General features: G+C 45.5%; 1 long non-coding RNA gene across 23 annotated transcripts in view; it reads right to left on the reverse strand.

Annotated features, from left to right (window-relative positions):
- The window catches only part of LOC311512636, an 87,896-nt gene that overhangs the window by 11,483 nt on the left and 54,260 nt on the right, over window positions 1-22,153 (reverse strand). For 19 of the 23 annotated variants that reach the window (XR_014709492.1, XR_014709493.1, XR_014709494.1 and 16 more), the window contains 2 exons: window positions 12,597-12,705; window positions 8,934-9,151 (listed from right to left, as the gene is read on the reverse strand). The exons of 2 other annotated variants lie outside the window; for them this stretch is intronic. This is a non-coding gene — a long non-coding RNA (uncharacterized lncRNA). The remainder of the gene's footprint in view (window positions 1-8,933; window positions 9,152-12,596; window positions 12,706-22,153) is intronic. 2 more of the 23 variants (XR_014709510.1, XR_014709511.1) reach the window with 1 other exon arrangement.

Genomic DNA, 22,153 nt, shown 5'->3' on the forward strand with positions numbered 1-22,153 from the left:
AATGCAGAAGATCAGGTCCCTGCTGGCGACGTTGCTGCTCTAAAACTAGGATCTCACTGAGAATCCCATAACAAACAGCTCATCAAAAACAGACCAGGGTCCATTTGTCAGCTTTGCTTCATTATTTGCAGTTTGTACACAGCGGTCATTAGGGATTCATTCGGTTTCCCTAGCAGCAGGCATTAGTCTAGCTTTTCTCTCTTCTCACTCGCTAGCTCTCTTTATTTTTAGGGTCTTATTTACAGTTTGACAGAGTAACAGTATCCCTTGCAAAGTACTCCGGCGGCTTTAATCGGGGGAATAATGGGGCCTGTCTGGAGCTGAATAGAGTTTAGGGGACAGATTGTTCCACACTCACGCGGTGGGGGTAATTTATTTATGTGCGCACATGTCAGCGGGAGAAAGGGACGGACGGATCAATATGCAGCGGGGACACCGACAGAGCTGAATGGCTATGGAGAAGGGAGAATTGAGTCAAATGCCCAACTCCCCCCCCCCCCGCCTTGTCAACTGACCTCCCTTGGCCATGAACTTGAGGGGAGGCAAAGACCCATTCCCAGGCCCTCTGGGCGTCATGGGGGCCAAGTTCAGGCTAGTCTGTTGGGAGGTAGGCCTCAGGATCCAGATGGGTCTAGCGGCAGTCATCACCCCTCCCCAGCCATTCCCCACATAGCGACGGCATAGGGAGCGTGTCACATAGCAACCGTACAGTAGCAGGAGCGCAGCAGGGGTCTGGGAAGAGAGGCAGAGCCCTAAGAAAAATACAGGATGGGCCCAGACAATGGCGGCCTCTCATATCATAAATTACACGGCAGCTACAGAGCGGCACCCTGCCCCCACTCCCTGGATTCTGGCTGGCACCGAATGCAGGGGGTCCGGGTGCTCGGAACTTGGTGGCATGAATGTTTTCCAAAGAGAAATGCTTCTTTCTTTCCCCTACCCTCTTTTCCCACCAACCAGCCCCCACCTTCCTCGGCATGGGATCCTTTCCCTGTTTTTCTCCTCCCAGCTCCATCAGTGTTCGCATCTCTGTTGCTGCACCCTAGTGAAAGAAGAGGCCTGCTCAAGTGCCTGGGATCTCTCCAGCCACCTAACCAGCCACAGGTATCACTTGGAATGGTCATGGTGGACCCTACAAGGTCCTCAGTCAGTATCACGGAGCCCCATTGTGCTAGGTACTGTACAAACAGTAGGGAGAATTAGGCCTGTCCTGGAACCCTCATAATCCAATCATTTAAGACAAACAACGGGAATGGCAAGATGAAGAAGGGGACCATAGTCACAGAGTCTTGCCATGTGCACCTCAATCCATCCAATAGTAGCTTCTGCTCTCTCGCTCACTCTCCCCTCCCCAGTATATGCCCCCTGTATCCTTCCATCCCTAGCATCTACCATTCCATCCCTCAGTCCATGACATCCATCCATAGCATGCATTCTCAACACCTGCCAAATGCAGCATCTATCTTTCATACTTTTAAGGTTCCTGGAATTGGGGCATCTCAACATTGAACAACTGAAGGTGGATAATCGCGTCCCAGGAAGGAAGCTAAACTTTCTTGGTTTTCCCACATTCCCAATGTATAATACATTTTTCCCCCTTCTACTTCTCTCTCTTATTTTGCTCAGTGGGGGGGGGGGTGGAAAGAAATGCCTTGAGCAGGAGAAAAGCCTTCTCAGAGAGGTGTTCTGATGTAACCTGGAACCAACCCAACAAAGGTCTTGTAGATTAGGACTTTGAATTCCAGCTAGAAATGAAAAAAGGACCTCGTGCCCCCTTCATTGGCTTCCCAGCTGATATCCCGTCAAATTTAATCTTTGCACCATTGTCAAAGCTCTGCCCCCTCCTTACTGATCCTCCCCAGTCAGTCAATCTCTGCTTTGCTCCCCCCAACCTTTGTCCCAGCAATGCTCCCAACCTCATCAGCCCATTAGTCAGATTTCCATACCGTCACCTTCCTGCCTTGTTTTGCACAACCCTGTAAGCATGGTACGACCCCCCCCCCCCGAGCTCATCCACAAGGTCCCCTAGTAGGGTGAGGCAAAATTTTTCCATCAAAACGGTTTATGGAAGGAAAATTGGGTTTTGACAGACAGCATCTGCTTTCCATGGGAAGTTTTGTTGTCAAAAAATCTTTCTGCCGAACACCAGATTTTGGCTGAAAACCAAAAGCTTTTTCTGGTATTGGCTGAAATCTTTTGGTCTTTGAGTTTTTAGCTGAAATCTTGGTGATTTTCAGCTGAAATCTTTCAGCTTTTGAATTTTTGGGATGGAAACTTTTGGGTTTCAAGTATCTGGCTGACAACTCAACAATTTCCATGGAAAATTTTGAAGGATTTTCAATCAGCTCTATCCTCTTCCCCATCCACATTCAAGTCTCTCTTGAAGATCCACATCTATGGATCCCCTGCCCATGGTGAATCAAGTTTACTTGGATCTAAATTGCCTATCATTCCCCTTCCCCCAACTTCCTTCTGCTAGCCCATCCATCCTCTGATTGTGAGCACCTTTGAGCAGAGATGGCTCCTTCTTGAGAGCCTGGAAAGCACCTAGTACGCACTGAGTGCTACTGTAAGTATATAATATTTGCAGGCACAGTGCACACTGGTGCTCAATAAATAACGTTAACAACGGTATAGAAATTCATTGCATGGTCAACATTCAGACTCAGCTAAACACTGGATCCCCTGATGGTAAAACCGCTTTAGTCAGTAACTAAATCGCTGCCCTTCAGTGATGTTGGGGGGGAGGGGGTGGGACGACACGACAGCAGTCACAGATGCCATCAATTAGAGTTAAACGTACAACTAAGATCCTTGGGGACATTGGAGCTCCCATGCAAGAATGGCTGAACCACAGAGTCCAAGCAAAATGGTGCCTCTCCGCACCCAATCTCAAAAGGAGATTTCAGAGGAGCAGCCATGTTAGTCTATATCCACAAAAAGAAACGGAGGACTTGTGGCACCTTAGAGGCTAACAAATTTATTAGAGCATAAGCTTTCGTGAGCTTCAGTATGCATCCGATGAAGTGAGCTGTAGCTCACGAAAGCTGATGCTCTAATAAATTTGTTAGCCTCTAAGGTGCCACAAGTCCTCCTTTTCCAATGGAGATGGAATTCTCCTTTGGCGGTTGCAGGCAGGACAATGGAGTGAGACCCAGAACCTTGGCTCTGCTACTAACCTACCGGGATTGTAAGCTCTTGAGGCAGGAATTGATTCTTACTACATGTCTGAACAGCACCTTGCACAATAGGGCCCTGATCTTGGTTGAAGTCTCAAGATGCTACTGTAATATTTACGGCTAATAATGCTGGAGATCCCTGGGCAGCTCTCAGTGTTCAATGGAGAAGGTTCTACCTTGAGACACGTGTCATGCTCTCTATTCAGGTAGGCATTAGTCATTGCAAATACTTCTAAGGCGCCCATCAGCATGGTATTTGAGAACCTGCACCTCCCAGAGCTAATGCTCAGCATTTCTCCAGTTTGGACCCTATTTTCTATTCACCACAGATCATCCAATAGGACTCACACCAGCTGAGCTCCCAAAAGTAAAGAGACCAAAGCCCTGGGGCGTTCCCGAAACCCACACTGAAGGAAATGCTGGCTAAAGAGAGGCATCTCACATCACAAACCAACCGTAAGACAAGACTCTGGCCAACTATCACCAAGAGTAAATTCCAGAACCAAAGAACTTCCTGTGAGAATATCTGGTTCTCCTAATTTCCATCCTGAGGACCCACTTACTCTCACTCATCCACCCCTTTTGGACAACCTTGTTAGTACATCAAGAACACCCCAGAAGAAATGCAGGGACTCAGTGGGTTCATACAATGCACAGACATTTCTGCAGAGGTCCCCACTGTTCTCCCCTCCCTCTGCATGGAGCTTTGAAATGAACACTAACACATTGAGTGATCTGAAAAATGACAGCATCACCTAGGGACGGAGCTGGTCTTAATGCTGATCTCAAACCACTACAGCTCCACCGACCGGTGTAAGCTAGAGGAGAATCAGTAGACATGATCGAAAAAATGCCAATGACATTTTTTTGCATGGAATTTTGAAAAGAAAAAAATGGTTTTGTTTTTAACCGTTTCCAGTGTAAAACTTTCAGTTATTCAGAAAGGAAAGGGGGAAGGGAAAGAAACTGAAACAGGTTTGGTTTGCAAAACCTGTTTTCAAGATTTTTTTTTTTTTAACACAAACCACAAACAACTTTTTGGCCCATTGGTCAACTAAAAACTGGAAAATTTCAACCAAAAAAATGAAACATTTTTCTCTATTGGTCAAAAAGCCTCCCCCCCCCCCGAACATTTTTTGTTAAAAATATTTCCAACAGCTCTAAAAATCAAGCATTGACTTCAGTGGAATTACTCGACTCACACTGGTATCAGTCTGAGGAAAGGGTATATTGCTTTCATTGTTTAAAAGGCACCACTCAAATGCCCTTCTTTCTTTTTATTTTAAATTCAGTGTTGTGCCTGCAGTCTGACTTTTCTGGATTTGAACAGGCCCATTTCTGCAGTAAACCACTAGTGAGCATGAGTGAAATACAGACTTGTGGTTAGGGCAGTCAAGCAGGACTTAAGCAACCAAGGTTTAATGTCCTCCTCTGCACAGATTCCTTGGGTGATCTTGAGCAAGTCACTTATGGTTTGTCTACACGTAAAAGTGCCTTAATCCAAACTGGATTAAGTTTTTCTTTCAAGCATTCATTCTGAATTGAGAGTGTTCACACATGGTGATATTCTGGAAGAGCTAGTCTGCTTTTAAATTCACTCCCAATTCTGGAATAACTTGCATGTATAGACAAGACCTTGCACCAGGGCTGACAGATGTTGTAAGGTGCTCTGATATTACAGTAGATGGATAGAGGAGTAAGGGGGCTCTTAATGACAAGCTGAGAGAGCTACCCTCAGACCCACCAAAGCCAGAGGGAAGCCATGACCAAAACATTAACCAGTCTGGGGCACTGTTAAAGGGGGACAAATCTTGGCAGGAAAACAATTACCAATAAGGATGTGTGGTACCTCTAGAGCACCTTTGATCTGCAAGTCTGACAGCGCTTTACAAAGGCGGGCAAGTATCGCTGTGCCCATTTTACAGACAGGGAAGCTGAAGTCACTTCCCCAAGGTCCCAAGACAATTCGGGGTCAGTGCTAGGCCTAGACCTCAGCTCTCCGGATGGCACGAATTGGGCTCTGGTTACACAGCCATGCCGCATCCACTCTGGAGAAGATTTTTGTTGTTGTTGATTTTTAACCCATTCCACCACATTTTGCCACTAAAGTAAAGGGAGGCAGGGGGAAGAGGGGGAGAAGGAGAAACAACAGGCAAAACCCAACACTGAAAGGTTTTCATTTTTGAATTTTGTAAAAACAAGGGGGGGAAATTTGGGGTAAAAATATTTATTTGAGGGGGGAGGGAGGCAAGGCCATTTTTCAAAAATTGGTTGCAAAATTTCAAACAGCTAGTGCTAGTTCTGGCCATGCGTAATTAACTAGTTTGGCATTATTTCCACCCAAAACACTGGCTCGGTATTTCCCAAAAGTGCTCAGGGCCAGATTTCCAAATGTTCAGCGCCCACAACTGGGACCCAATTTTTCAAAACGGCAGAGCACCCAGCATGCCGAGCTATTTTGCAAATCTCTCCCCTAATGAGAGGTGCTGGGTTCTTTTGGGAAAAGGAAAAAAAAACCCAAAACAAAAAAAAAACAAAAAAACAAAAAACAAAAAACCACTCTTGGCCAAACTCAAAGCTAACTAGCAACACAGCTGAGAACGTTACCCAGGTCTCCTGGGTCCTGCTCCTCTGCCATAAGAACAAGATCTATTCCTGGAGCAATGCTTCCCGACTCCCCCAGCCCCAAGGGCAACTAAGTCTTCTGAATCAAGCATCACCGAAATGTTGCCAATTAGCGAGCAGTTGTTATTGTACTGACAGCAAGCCAAAAGGTAAGACGTTTGGAAGAAGCGTTCCCTAGTGGTAAGAGCATAAGACTAACAAGAAGCAGAAGAGCGAAGAGTCTGTTCCACCTCTCTGACTCTGGCCCGCAGATTGTGTCACTTGTGGTACAGATGTGTAGCTTCAGATCCTTTCACACCTCTCTGGAAGGGGATTTACTCAGGAACAGGAGGGAGTGTTTTGGTCCCAACACTGCACTCTCATGCAAACACCGAGCTATGGATTTTGGTAGTTTAAGACTAAACCAGGACAGCCGATGGCACAAAACTAGGTAAAAAAAATCTCCCCTGGTAACGGAACAGCATGTACGTGAGAGATTCTTCCCCTTATCCCCATATGCTGGGATACTGCACCATTCAGTCCTTCACTCACTCCCAGATGGTACACCGGCATGCGTGTAAATGCACACACTGCAACCTCCTATCCCAGATGCTGCCTTTGGCTCCCCAGGCCGAAGGGAAGGCCTGATTTGCTAGCTGCTTGAGGAGAGGAGATCTGAATAACGCCCTGTACAGTACTAGCCACAGAGTACAGTGTACTAAACCCATCTCTCATCCAGAGAGCCACCCAGCACGCAGAATGGATGCCCCGACTTTGGCTGGAACAAGGCCGTGAAAGGAGAGGGGAAGGAAGCACGGGGGGGATAAATCAAGCTAACTGAGCCCTCTGTCCCGCTGTGTTTACATGAAGCCACTTTGTGGAGAAGAAGGATCTGCATTGTTCTATTCATCCTCGTTCACCCTGCAAAACGCCGTGTGCCCTCGACTCTCAGACATCCACGGGAATTGAGTGACCAGGCTGGATCGGGCCCATGGGTTCCTCTCACCCAGTCCCCTGGCTCTGACAGTGGCAGGCACCAGGTGCTTCACAGGGAGGTGGAAGAAATTTAGAGCTGCAGTGTGGTCCAGCGGGCAGGCCACTAAACTACTGCTCAGGAGAGCTGGGTTCTACTCTCCATGGCCATGTTCTGAGATCTTAGATGAGACACTTGCCCTCTGTTTCTCTTCCAATGCTTTGCCTGTCTTGTCTATCCAGGTTGTAGGCTCTTTGGGCAGGGACAGTCTAGGTACAATCATGGTCCCATTGTGCAAAAGTCTCTTGTTGATGATGTTTTAGAAAATTAAGCAGGAAGCTATGGAATAACCTGCCTCCCAGTGAGAGGTTGTTTTACTCCCTGAAGAAAGAGGATTTATAATCCCTTCCCAAATGCTGGGGGCTTTTAAAGTCATCCCATTGTGACTCTCTATCATCTGGTTACCCAGATAAACATCTAGTTTTTGATCGTTTGTTTAATCCTGCTACACTCTTGGCCTCAGTTACATCATGTGGCAATGAGTTCTACAGGCTAATTGGGCACTGGGTGAAAAGTCAGCCTTCAGAAGGCATACCTGAGCAGGACTAATATCCATCCTAGGCCTTTCCAATTGGTGTCCAATGGGTATTAGGATGTGGATATCTATGGGAAAATCTCTGCTTTCCTTTATCATAGACATTTGGTTTCTCCAAGTACCTACATAAGGAGAAGATTTTTGATAGAAGAGGGCTCTTTAAATTTGGCAGGCAAAGGCATAAAAAAATCCACTGGCTGGAAACAGAAGCTAAGTAAATTCAGGCTAGAAATAAGGTGCAGACTATTAACATTGATGGTAATTAACCATTGGAACAATTTCTCAGAGGACATGGTAGATCCTCCATCATTTGAAGTTTTTACCTTGGGCTACCTTGGGCATCTTTTCGAAAACACCATGCTCTGGCTAAACACAAGCTCTGAGCCTGATGCAGGAATTACTAGGGGAGAAATTCTCTGCCCTGTGCTATGTAGGCGGTTACACTAGATGGAAGTGGCCCCTTCCGGCCTTTTAAAAGGAAATACGGTCCTCAACTTTCATCTTGATTGACTAACAATCCTTTACCCTTCTAGAACTAAAGCCCCCTGAGATGTTACTATGCTCACCTCACAGATGGGGAAACCGAGGCACAGATCGGCAAAGTGAATTCACACCCAGGGCACAGAATATCTGTGGCAAAGCCAGGAAAAGAATCTTGCCTTCCTGACACTGAGTCCTCTGCATTAAACACAAGGCCATGCTTCCTCTCCAGGTAGTATGAAACCATCTGTGTCTGATGATTTTCTTCTATCCAATACCAAGCAACCTACTGCTCCATTAGCCGAGAGAGCTGGACAGCTCCTCGGCTGATCTAAATTGGCATAGCTCCATTGAAGTCAATGGAGAGGTGCTGATTTACAACATAAGAACGTAAGAATGGCCAGACTGGGTCAGAACAAAGGTCCATCTAGCCCAGTATCTGGTCTTCTGACAGTGACCAGTTCCAGGTGCCCCAGAAGGAATGAACAGGTGATCAAGCTGCCCATTCCCAGCTTCTGGCAAACAGAGGCAAGGACACCATCCCTGCTCATCCTGGCTAATAGCCATTGATGGACCTATCCTCCATGAACCTATCTAGTTCTTTTTTGAACCCTGTTATAGTCTTGGCCTTCACAACATCCTCTGGCAAGGAGTTCCACAGGCTGACTGTGCATTGTATGAAGAAATACTTCCTTTTGTTTGTTTTAAACCTGCTGCCAATTAATTTCATTGGGTGACCCCTAGTTCTTGTGTTAGGAGGAGGAGTAAAGAACACTTATTTACTTTCTCCACACCAGTCATGATTTCATAGACCTCTATCATATCCCCCCTTGGTCATCTCTTTTGAAAGATGAAAAGTCCCAATCTTATTACTCTCTCCTCATACGGGAGCTGTTCTATACCCCTCATAATTTTTGAAACAACTGAGGATGTGGCTCCATATCTATGTGACAGGTCTTCTCTGGTGTCTAAACCTATGCAATGGGAAATCCAGAATTTCCTTCTTACACTTGTCCTACAGCCAGGCTTATCTCCAGTTGAAAGGGAATAACCTGAGTGAATATTCCTACCCAAATCAAATCATACGCTTCATGTATTTCACCTCTTTCAGCTGGCTGGGTGTCCATGAGCAGATTGCAGATTCCCCAGATTTCTTCAGAATTTGGAATTATTCATTGGTGAATTGCATAGACCAGACAGGACCACGAGGAGCATCTCGCAACCGTCTCATTAACTCCACAGCTTTGCTCTGCCTTACTCAATCGCCAACATTTTTGATCTTCATTGGTCAAGGGGGTCACAAGGTGTCACTTCCTTTCCCTGAATGGAGGAGCATAAACTGTCAGTCGAGTTAATGGTGTAAATTTTCATGGAAAAGTGAACTAAAAATTCACTTCCTTGCCAGTACTGGAGCATATGAGCTGGAAACTGGATTCCCACAAGCATTTGTACCATTGCATGTGTGTTTGTGGAAAGTGAACACAACTAGGGGCATAAAACAAGATGCAGTCAAGGCCCTGATTCTTATATCAGTTTAAATCTGGTTTATATGCTGCAAGCTAAACTGATATAAACTAGGTCTAAACAGATTTAAGAGAGATTTCCACACACAAAGTTGCACCAATTTAACTACATTAGTTAAAGTGCTGCAACTCAGGGTGTGAGATCAGGCTTTAGATGTATCTTTTGGAGCAGGGACTGTCTCTCATTATGTGTATGTGTGATGGCTGCTATCTTGGCCAACACACCAGGGTTTGAACTGGGGACCTCCAGAGCTAAACACAAAAGACAACTGTAATAGCTCATAACCTCTGTGGATTGGTACAAAGGGGGATCTATAATACACTCACCAGCAGGTTACATGCCTCCAGCACCGAACATAAATGCCCCACCTGAGATCAGGGCCTTATTAGGTGCTCCCATAATTCTAATAAAATAAATAATTGTGAACTGACTCCAAGACATCAATGTCAGAGGTCTTTCATCTTCCCATAAATTAATAAATGAGATGTGGTCACCCTAACAATGAGATATGGTCACCTGTTCACCCCAGTTCTGCCGCAATTCACCGGTGCAACTCATTGCCATGAGATATCATTGAGGTTAAGAGCTTGGCATCTGCAAGCAGGGTGTTTGGGGCAGGGATTGTTCAGTGGCAAACAGCTCAGACTAAGCACAGTCATTCAGTCCACCTCAAAATGGAGATACATGAGAATGTATGCAGACATTTTTTTAAAAATTCCCCTTTCAACTGGTAGAATCTCCAGTTTCGCATTTAATTCGCACATTTCCAGATCTTAGGCTGGTGTATATTGGCAGAGCTCCAAAGATGAGGAGTTGCGCCCCGTGTATCTCTCCATCCCAATAAGATAGGAAAGAGATGACAATTGACAGAGAATTTGAGTGAGATAGACTTGAGGGCTGGAGGGGAACACACACACAGGCTCCTAAGGGTACAATGACAGTCTATTCTCCCCATCGCAAGGGCTAATCCTCTTCGGTTTTAATTGGCATTTGGGCTAAGCTGATTTAAGCCTCTTCACCTTGGCTTGTTTCTTCTTTTTCTTTCCTTTTTTTTTTTTTTGGCCCAAACAACACTGCCGCTGCCGAGTCCCCAGCACACTGACATCTTTGTGTGAGAGAGAGAAAAGAGGAAAGACAACGGGAGGGGGGCTGGGGAGGGGAAAAACCAAGCTGAACCAACTCTAAAACAATGAGGAGTTTGTGAATCAAGCGAGGCCGCTGGCACAGAACCTGCTTCAGCTGTGCTTCATTAATAAAAGCACTGTCTGTGGGTCAGATCCAGACTTCAGTCCATTCCCATCTCCCTTTCCCTTCCCACTCCAACCCCTCCCCCCAACCTTTCTCGGAGGTCAAACTTTGAAGAGCCTGTCAGCTGAAGGACAATCCACCATTGTGGGAAGCCTTTCCTCTGTCACCCGCAGATTTAATTTCTTTTGGGATGGAAACACCTGCTCCAGTATACCCTAGCACCCACAGAGAAAAGTACCCCTGCCTTGAACCATCTTCCAGTCAATCTATTGCTCTCCTGGCTTGCAGATCCATTGCCACACATGCATATCTATCTATTGCGTCACCTGCCATATCACTCGATCACCACTTGTCCATAGCGATCTATTGCTTTGCATGCTTAACGATCTATAGATCATTCTGTGCTCAGGTGCAGATCTCGAATATCTATGCTGTTCCACGCCTGGTCTAACTCTGAAGTCATTTATATGGCACTTCATCCCTGTCGAATCAGATACCTCTCAGTAGCTCCTCTTGTCCATAGAAACCTTTGCGCCTGATTCTCATTTCTCTACTAAAAGGCCACTCTGGCAATGCAAATAGGGTGACCAGACAGCAAGTGTGAAAAATTGGGGGCGGGGAGGTTATAGGAGCCTATATAAGAAAAAGCCCCAAATATCAGGACTGTCCCTATAAAATCGGGACATCTGGTCACCCTAAATGCAAAGGAGACTTGAAGTGTGAGTTACACGAGCTTTGTGGTCCCTTTATGCTGCCAGTGCTGTGGGGTAAATGAGAATTAAGTTCCTTTATTTCTTCAGAAAGCAAAAAAGTGTGATTATTTCTGTATGCAGCCGTGGCTGTCAGGCACACGGACAATGGACAGACAGGTAGATGCCAACTCTCCCAATTCAAGAGTTATTCTATTCTGAGGTTTTCCTTAAAGATCCTGGAGTCATGTTATTTTGAGAGAATCTCAGCATTTGGGGTTGTTTTTTTTTAAAAAAAATAAGTTTTGAGCCCATACGGTAGTGGAGAAAAAGCTCGAAAACATGAAGTGAGCATGGCCTAAAGGTGTAGAAACCAGAAAGCAAAGCAAGCCACCCTCTCCCCCCCACCACACACACACACTCTCTATTTCCAGTACAATCTCTCCTCATTCTTTGAGTGCTGGGGTTTGACAATACTGAAATATTCAGGGGAGGCACAAGGCGGAAAGGGAAAAGAAGTACAAAGTCACACAGCCAGATCCATATCAGAGCCAGGAGGAGAACTCAGTTCTTTTAATGCCCAGTCCAGCATCTGGGCCTCTGGCCTCTTAACTGTTCCTGTACCACTTTTGCAGACAGGAAAGCTTAGACACAGTGAGCCTGATTCTCACCCTCTAGCAGCAGATGGATGGTCGGGTGGTTACAGCAACAGCCTTGGACATGGGAGAGCTGCATTTGATTCCCTGTTCTGGCACAGTCTCCTTCTGTGACCTTGGGCAAATCACTCTGTGCCTCAGTTTCCCCATCTGTACAATGCAAATAATAGCTCTTCCCTATCTTCACCCGCATGGACAATCGTGAGGCGCTCAGCTAGGACGGTGATGGAGGGCCATATGTGTACCTAAGATAACTAAAAGGACCTAAAGTGAGTGTAAATTACAGTTATGTCCACTTCAAAGCCCCTTTATCGGGCCTGGGTATGAAGGAGAATCTGGCACAGAAAGATGGAGTGACTTGTCCAAGATCACCCAGTGAATGAATGGCAGGGGTGGGAACAGAATGCAACAGTCCAGGTACCTAATCCTTGCTGTACCCCTAGACACACTTCTTCCCTCCAACATGATTTTTAGGGAAGCTTGGTTTATTACACTGTGGTCTTGTGCCTGCCCATAAACACACACGAGTTGGAAACTCACCCCCACTATACTATGACTCCACATCTGTGTTTAAAAAAAAATAAACAAAAAAAAACCTTGCCCCCATTACGGGAGCAGATAGAATGCTTTTCAAATACCTCCACTTACCCAGGGATTCCAAGTGAACTTCTGCAGGGTCTAAAGACCCACGATTCGCCATCCAGAGAGAAGGTTGCATGCGCAGAACTTCACCTTAAAATGTCATCCAGGCTAGGCTCTAAGAGGAAAAAGAAAGGAAACCCTTTGTGTGTTAAACAGCAATAGACTTCATGGCTGGATAATTCACAAGCAAGAGAGAGATTGTTGGGAAGGTCTCTTCGGTTCTCCTCCTGCTTTTTCCAGCAGGAACCGGGACAGGAAGATAGAGGTCAGTTTGTGAATGGCCCTTTCCCCTGCATTACTTCCTTTGTGGTTGTTTCCAGAATTGAGCCCTGGTAGAAAAGATCATGCAGGTTTTCAATGGAAAAGCTCACAAGCAGAGCTGGGTGAAAGAGAGAAAAACCCATCCCCCAGAACAGCCAATTCTGTCGGTCTCCGCAATCATTTGGGATGTGGAAGACCATGGTTTAAATCTCCAATTTGGACCAGCGATTTGATCCCAGTTCTGACTCTCTGATTTTGATCAGAAATTCCATCTTGGACCTGAGAAGCCTTGCCTGACAAAGGCTGTTGCCTGAAATAGGTACATTTCCAGGAAAAACTGGTCTCAGCGAGTTAACATTTTTCAGTGGAAAACAGTTTCACCTGCAAACCCCCAACCAGCTCTACTCATGCGCTCATTTTGGCTTGAGCTGACACAGTGACTTGGATCTTCATTCATGCTAAGATCTCCCTACACAGCCTGGGCAGCATAAAAAGGCCCTAAAATGGATGTCACTTACAGTCACGTTCACTTTCAGGCCCCTTTGCACTGCCAACATGATGCAGAGACCTTCGTGTAAATGAGGAACAGACCCAAAATATTTCATTTAAGTCACGAGAGAGGGAAAAAAACCTAACAGCCTTCGGCCCATAGGCCTGATTCTCCATTGTAGTTTGTGCAGTCATTTTCAACAGTGCAAAATGCGAATCACACACGACTGACCCGTTTTACGCTCTCTTTGCTTTGGTGTAAACGACTGCACGAAGGGTTTAGTTGCCCGGCTAATGTTATGGAGCCTTGTAGCTCATCTGCAAACAGTTTGTGGCATATCCGTATCAGAGCTGTTTTGATTGGATGTGCAGGCCCAAGAGTTTTGATACTACAGTGAAGTACTACAGGGAAACGTTAAGCTTGATGGAAACAATGCCACGTGACCGGTTTTCTGACTGCATAGGTGTAATGGTTAGAACAGACTTTCAGGTGCAAATACTCATAATTACACTCTTGATGACTCCAAAAAATCATGAGTCATGGCTTTCGGGTTTTTGAGGCTTGAAGACTCAGATTTAAAAAATAAATTGGGGGGGTTCTTTATTTGCCTTCTGGTTTTTGCACTTCTCTGTAACCAGAGGGAATAGACATTTTCTTTAAAAAAAAATTCAGATTCTCTCATGATCACATGGCTCCAGGAGCAGGAGCTTAAGAAAAAAAACCAGCAAATGTTGCAAGACTGGCAATAGAAGTCACCAGAGTTGGCAACAACTGTGATTATGCATTTGAAATTCACCATCCACAACTATTTGACAGATAAAACAAACAGAATGAGCTAAGATTCCAGCCTGAATTATCCCAGACAGCGAACACTGGCGGGAGTGATGAACTCTCACTTTATGTCACTCTGGCAGCATATCAGGGCCTTAATGAGGCCTTCATGTGAACAGGAATCAAGCTGCCTGGCTGGAATTTTCAGAAGGGATCTACAACCACAATGGGTCAAAGAGCTTAGTTCCCTTGCAGTCAGTGAGTAGATTTTCAAAAGCACTCAGCACACTGGACCCCACCTGTGGGTGCTGAGGGCTTGAAAATCTGGCCTCATCTATCTTGCCCTGTCCCTCCCCAATCACTGTCGTATGGGAGAGTTTGAGGACAATTTCACTAACATCCCAGTGAGGAAGTGTATTTTACAGATGCCGATCACAAGGCATGTGAGAGTGGTCGGGGACAAAGCAACCAGTTACATGGATCCAGCTCTGGAATGAACTTCTAGAGTAGATTAGAAGAATCTGGAGTCTGGCTTCCTTTAGGAAACACGGCAAAAACCTCCCTGCTCGATCAACCTGCTGTATTGGAACCAGAATGACATTCAGAACATCAGCTGCTTCCTTCTCTCCTTCCCCATCAAGGAGCAAAATGCTACTCCAGAGCAGATCTTTCTATCACCTGACAAGGGAGAAGAACCAGAGACTCATCAAGCCCACTAAGCACGTAACCACAGCGCATCTATTTTACAGGGAAGGCACTCACGTAGTCTGGTGATGGGTGTGGTTCAAAATCCCAACAGAAGAGGACAAGTAGCGAGTCTGTGATGGAACCCAGTGCCCAAGTTCCAGGCCTTTACATTCAAGACCATCATTTGCTCTCTGAGGAACTTCTGAACACACTCCCATAGACTTCAACAGGCATTGGATGATGGCCTTAGAACACAACACTTTGGCATCCCGCTACTTGGGACGGGGCGGGAGGGATCCACCAGCAGCCAAAATTCTAGTGCTGATAATCCTCTTTCCACCAAAAAGTAAAAACAGCCTACTACCATTAGTAACACAGCCATTCTCCCGTCATCTTCCCAGCTTTGCAGAGCCTGCTTCTGTAATAGGAGGGGATCCAGGAATGGGGATCGGAATGGGTTTGTCCTGGTAGCTGGCTATGCATAGTGTATCATCATTTATTTAATGCCGTTTCATACCGGAAAGGGTCTGGTTTCCCTTACAGCAAATCACTTGAAATGTTGTTGTAAAATATTGGGCCAGATCCTTGACTGCTGTCAATGGGGCGGCTACGTTGACTTCAGCAGAGTCAAGCTCATTTACGCCATCTGGGCCATACCATTTGGGACCATTAGGGTGTCACTTTTATGAAAGGCTTAATTTGCTTATAGTGCTAGCAAACTCCAGGTACCTGTCTTGTCTTTCATCCATGGCTGTTCAAGTGCTTCATGTTTATTTTAGCTTCCCAGCACCTAAGGTTTTGCTCTATCTGCTTTCCAGATGGGGAAATAGAAGACTTTGGATCTGACCGTGATCCCTTTCTTCGTGTTTAATAGTACCGTAAGCCACAAGTAATTCCTCCAAAATCAACGAAGCTATTCAGTGGAAGTAAGTGGCTCACAATCCGATCCTGACAGAATGAAGCAAGGTCACACGGCGAGTCAAGGGCTGTGCTGGGAATACAACCCAGGAGTCTAGACTGCTAGTCCTGCCATGCTCTAACCATTAGAAAACGCTACCAAATAGCTTGCAGTGCTCTGCATAAGAGCAGGATGGAAATCTCCCTGCAGTGACTATGGTTATACGTAAAAGCAGTGGGAAAGGGGCTAACTGGATGCCACTATGCTAAAATAACTAAGAGCCTTTGCACATTTTTGCAAGCTCAAGGCAAATATTTTCCCCTTCTTGGATAAGCAAGTTAACAGTCAAAGACAGACGCACAGCTGCTTGCCCTTTATAACTTGGGCTAAAGAGAGTCCAAGCCCAAATTATTATTATTGGCCTGATTTCTCATTTACACTAAGGCCTCTTTAAGCCACTCTGCTAGTGTAAAGGAGCCTTCAAGTGAGGGTAACTAATTTATTCCTACTTTAGAGCTGCTTCTCACGGCCACAGCAGTATAAAGAGGCCTTAGAGTAAGTGAGAGTCAGGCTCACTTCGATTATATTTATTGCCGTAGCACTCAGAGGCCTCATCGTGGTAGGTGCTGTCCATGCACATAACAAAACGGTGGTCGCTTGCCCCAAAGAGCTGAGGGATGCGAGGCTGATACAACAAAGGGAGGGGGTCAGCACAAGGGATCAGGGAGACAACTGGGCTTTTATTTTGAAGCTCTTTCAGGGTAGGGACGTTCACCATTTTTGTTGTGTTTGTACAGCACCTAGCATAATGGGGTCCTCTAGTCCATGCCTGGGGCTTCTTGGCTTGACAGTACTACAAATAAATCAAAAATAAAAGCTTTGCCAAACCCCTAATGAGAATGTTGCCTTTCCCCACACATGGGCAAAAGAGAGGGATTCACATCATGATGCCAATCTTGCCCTGCAGCATTAAGAACCCAAACCCAACTGCATTGCGCCATGCCACAAGAACAGGGAAATAGACTAGAAATAGGGAATTAATCGGAACTGGGCCTGGATCATGCAAAGCCAATGCTGAACTTTAAGCCCCAGTCTGGGTTTGCCAGAAGCTGGGAATGGCCAACAGTGGATGGATCACTTGAGGTTTACCTGTTCTGTTCATTCCCTCTGGGGCACCTGGCATTGGCCACTGTCGGAAGACAGGACACTGGGCTAGATGGACCTTTTGTCTGACCCGTCTGGCCGTTCTTATGTTCTAAGTGGTCCCACTGAAGCCAATGCGGCCCCCTCACAAGCTTAAAGGGAAGCACAAGAGTAGGTCTTTGCAAGATCAGAGTCTTCAGTTCTACTGGGGTCCTGATCAGTCAAGTGGGAAAAAGCGAATGAGACTTTCAAAAATTGTCTCAGTTGCAATAATCTCCAGGGTGTGTGCACACATTGCACTGGGCACCCTCACATATATGTGTATAGGAGAACACTTGGCTTACATCACATAGGTAGCTTCTGCTCCCATATATGACGGAGAGCAATGCCTATGGTGGCCTAATACAGTAAGGTTTTAGATAAAAATAAATAAAGTCTCCTTGCATTGTCCTTTAAACCAGCAAAGTGGGCATAAAACACCACCATTCTTATTGGGGAGTGTTTCACACCCATCTTGCACGGATGTAAATGACAATCCAAGGTGAAGGAAATTAAGCTCAGAGATTTTTACTCAGAAAACCAAAAATATATATATTTTTCCTACTATTTATTGCAGTCCACAAAAAATAATAAAGATGAATAAACCATCTCACATAGAGAAAATTCTGCAGTCAAGGGTTAAAATAAGTGATATCAACTGTTCTGTACAGAGTTTTTTGGGGTTTTTTGTTTTGTTTTATTTTTTTTTTTAATGTTCACATACACTTGTATTCCACCCCATTGCAAATAGCGTGTGAGGAGATAGCCTGAATTAACTCTCCCTTTGTCTTCACTGCATTTTTGACACCGCCATAGCGATCGCAATGTAAAATCCTAGTGCAGACAAGGCCCGGGTCGTTTTTACCTCGATGAGACTAGGTGAGGTCAATCTTATAACCCCTACGTGGAGTTTACCTCGAGGTCAAAACTACAGTGCCTTGCCTCCACTAGCATTTTCTCTCCATGTCAACACACCTCTTTCCTGCAGTGAGGACGTAGCCTCCGTTCAGCTGCTAGCGAACCAGCCGCCTCCCGGTGAGGAATTCTGCCACGGGTCCCCGTGCCACGTCCCTCAGTGAGGTGAACAATACAGCCACTTTGACACGCAGCATGCTACCGAGCACATCACTCATTACCTGTGAGGAGGATCGGCCATTTTAGAGATGCCAGCTGCCTAAAATGGTGGATTTCCTCCTTTTCCTTTCTGCAATCCTTTTTATCCCCCCCCTCCCCACCACCACCACCACCCATATGCACATAAGCCATGAGTGCAGGGAGGGGTGGGGAATAGATCGGTGAAACAAACAATTTTTAAAAGGATGTAGTTCGGCAGGCCTATCTGTCTTTGGCTTGTGTGTCCCCTGCGGAAGGAAAAGGCAGTCAAGATGTTGTGTTAAATTCTCCATTTGGGGGAGGATGGGGGGGGAATAAGAGAGATGTGGAGGGGGAGAATCTTCCCTTTTTTCCTTTGCCGACCTCCCTTCGCCCTCCCCGCAAACCCGCTTTGACTTTTCCCACAGAAGTAGCCAACCTCCAAGAATGCAAATGACATTCATTATGCAAATGTATGCAAATCAGGTTTAACTATCGGAAGAGGGGCTCGGAATTGCTAATGGGTTAACTCTTTCCCTGACCACCACCACGGTGCTTCTGAAAGAGCCAGTGTCTTCCTTTGGCTTATTTATTTATTTTATTTTTCTCCCCTATTCACTTTCACAGACACCGTGGCCCCCGCCCCCGCCAAAACTCTGATCCACCACCCCAAATCCAAAATTGGCTGGTAAATGGCGACAGAAACACGGCCCTTTTCTCCTGCTTGCGGAGCCCCGCTTTTCACACAAGCGTAAGGTTGAGGGAACATAACCAGGGCATCCGGTAAGACAAAGCAAAAAAAACATTGGCATGGAAGCAGCTACCCTCTTCGTTCACTGTGTCTGCAGGAGAAGAGAAACAAAGCAGGCTTAAGCCTGAAATTTAAAAACAGCCATCGATAGAACGTTAAAAAAAGCCCCTCTGTGATAAATCAGCAAAAACTACGGCAGCCGCTAGGGATTCAGTTGCTTTAATCCAACCAGCAGCCGGATGCCAGGATGGCCGCAAAAAAATTCTCTCTCGCCTTCACATGCAAAAAAAACCCCAACCCTATATTGGATGTTTAATTTTTGTTTTAAAATTGGAAAACGACGGGTCATTTCCCACAATGGAGAGTGATCAAAAAAAAAAAAAAAGACAGAATAAGTCTCGCAATAACTGCGGACAACCCTGCAAACCCCTCAAAATTTTCACTCGGGCAAAGCATGTGGTCTGGTTGATGTTAACGGAACTACTCATGGGAGTAAAGGCCTACAGACAAACGTTTACACAATAGGATTATTCCTTGCTCCACAGCTTCCACTTATTGTTCTATTAATTTCTGGCCTTACAGAATATGCTATGATATAGGGACTCATTCTGCAGTGATGGAAACAGGGCAAGGATGGATGGATGGATAGATAGAGTAGCCCAAAATCACTCTCTCTAACACCTAAACTAGATATTTCACTTAAGAGCAAAATAAATGTATGAATCACAAGAATAATGAATATTTAAGTGACCAGTAAAACACAATTTTATTAAATATATATCTAATTCTCAATATTGAATAGAGCTGTTATTAATTAGAAATATTTTATTACATTGCCGCTATTTGGCTACATAATTATACGCACAGCTAGCCTGGGCTAAAGTATCCTATAATTTTGGTCACCTGGTCCTTCCTCACCATGCCTACCTCTTTATTTCAACCACCTGTTATCGCTTGTCTTTTTTGATTGCAAGCTCTTTGGGACAGCAATGGTCATTTATGATACGGCCAACATTCTCCCAAAGCATCTCGTGATTTTCGGTGCCTCATTAAAGGCACCTTAAAGGGGTTTCCTTTTAAGACAGTGTTGGTCACTCTGAAAAAAAATCGGGCCCCTTTAAGGTGTTTCAAGTTGGGCAAGACTAAAATTCAGGGGCCCAGACTCGTTAGTCATTTTTGAAAATGCTGCCCTATTTTTGTACAAGGCTTAGGCAACAGGGCTCCAATCTGACTGAGGCCTCTGCGTGCTAACGTAATATAGAGCATTGCATTTGTACAGCACCTTGTGCAATGGAGTGCTGAACCCTGTGGCTCCTGGGCACTACCGTGATGCAACTAACAACACTGGCCATACTGTCCTAATCATAACCTCAAGCATTCAAAAATCATAAATCAGACCTGCGCCCCCCTTCTTCCCCCCCCAAAAAAATCCATGGGATTTAAAAATAATAAAGTTGGAGTTCTTTTTATCAGTCTTCTGGTCTCAACCTTTTGGGCATGCTCAGGTCATTTTGTCAAGCTTTCCTCCCAAACTAAGAGAACTTACTTATTTTGTTAACATAGTTTAGCCTGCTGAGGGCTGGAAAACGTTTGTCTAATTTCAGTTGTTGGGTTTAGCGTGTAGGTCCTGGGTGGTGTTTAGGAACCTGTGATATACAGGAGGTTAGACCAGATGATCTGACGGTCCCTTCTGGACTTAGACTATGTTATTACATGAAAGTTGATTCTCACATGACTCCAAGAGCTGGAGTTTCAAGAATAAAACCCACCAAATATTGTGACACTTGAAATTTAAAAAAATCACAATAAAAACAGCAAAACCACAACAGCAGATCCAGGAATGGAAACGGTCCTTTAAAAAAGGAGGGGTATTTTGCAGCGATACATTTAGACGGTTCATATTTACACTTACTTTAATACGCCTTTATATTGTCAGAGGGCTGTTAAATGGGCCAGAGGGTAAATGAGAATTCAGGCTGGAATTTCGATGCCACCTGACTAATGACTCACAACGGAGGGCGCCTGGTGGGATACTTTCCTGAATCAGGGCCCGGGTGTGTATTTTGCTTCGGAGAGACAGTGGAGTGGAAATTAAGGAGCAGAGAAGGGTGGGAAGGGAGCAATAAAATCCAGTGAAAATACAGCATGGAAAATGGAGCAGGTGAAATGAAAAACAACTAAAGAGACAGGGTGAAAAACAGAGGAAAAGAAGTGAGGTGAGGGGGGGAGGATCATTTACAACAAAAAATGAATACAGTGAGCACGCACTCACATCAGCATAACACTATTGGGCTGATTCTCAGGTGCACCAAGGCCTTATATGGCAAAGGAAAGGAAAGAGGCCTTAAAGTGAGAGTAGCTGTCATTTGCCAGATTTTATCCTGCCAGAATGCTGTCAAGGGGCCTCCATGTGAATAAGCCTCTGGCCCTACTGACCTGAGTGGAGCTACTCCCGGTTTCTTCAGGTGCGCATGGAAAAAGAATCAGACCCAATATGTACAAGGGCACCCACATGTGCCAGCCTATCTTTAACGGGAGTCTCGCTATTGACTTCAGTCGTGGCTGGACTGGGCCCATAAAGGACCGCTGCTGCAAGGTGCTGAGTCCCCTCAATGTCCATTGGCTTCAGCGGAGCTAAGCATGTTCAGTTCCTTGCTAGACAGTCCCCTGGAGGATAGGGCTCCCTGCGAGTTACATGCAATTTGTAATGAATTCTAAGGGAGTTAGGTACCAAAATTAAATATGATTTAGGTGCTTAATTTCTTTTAGCTTCTCCTTCGGAAAACCCCAGCCGTTGTATTTAAGTTGGAATAACTTCAGACTTTAAGGCCAGAAGGGACCATCTAGTCTGATCTCTTGCAATTCGCAGGCCACAGAATCTCGCCCATCTGCTCTTGTAATAGGCCTGTAACCTCTGGCTGAGTTACTGAAGTCCTCAGATCTTAATTTAAAGACTTCAGGTTACAGAGAATCCACCACTGACTAGTTCAAACAGCAAATGACCTGTGCCCCATGTGGCAGAGAAAGCAAAAATATCCTCAGGGTCTCTGCCTATCTGACCCAGGGGAAAATTCCTTCCCACTCCAATATGGCGACCAGTTAGACCCTGAGCACATGGGCAAGACCCACCAGCTGGGAACCTGGAAAGAATTCTCCGTAGTAGCTCATAGCCCTCCCCCTCTAGTGTCCCATCTCTGGCCATTTGCTGCTAGGAGTCATGGATGGGCCATATGCCATTGTAGGCAATCTCATCATACCATACCAACTGTCAGGGTTTAAAAAGGGATTTAAACTTAAGGTGAAGAAACCAACTCATCCCACTTCAGAAAGGTTCAGCTAGGCTTGGGTTGGGTTTTTTGCAAGCACAAGCTGTCATCAAAAATGCCACTGCTCATTGGTGCACCTTGTCTGCGTTTTCCAGGCATAGCCCA

The sequence above is a fragment of the Lepidochelys olivacea genome (genome assembly GCF_965140295.1).
Source record: "Lepidochelys olivacea isolate rLepOli2 genome assembly, chromosome: 24".
In the NCBI taxonomy this organism is placed as follows: Eukaryota; Metazoa; Chordata; order Testudines; family Cheloniidae; genus Lepidochelys; species Lepidochelys olivacea.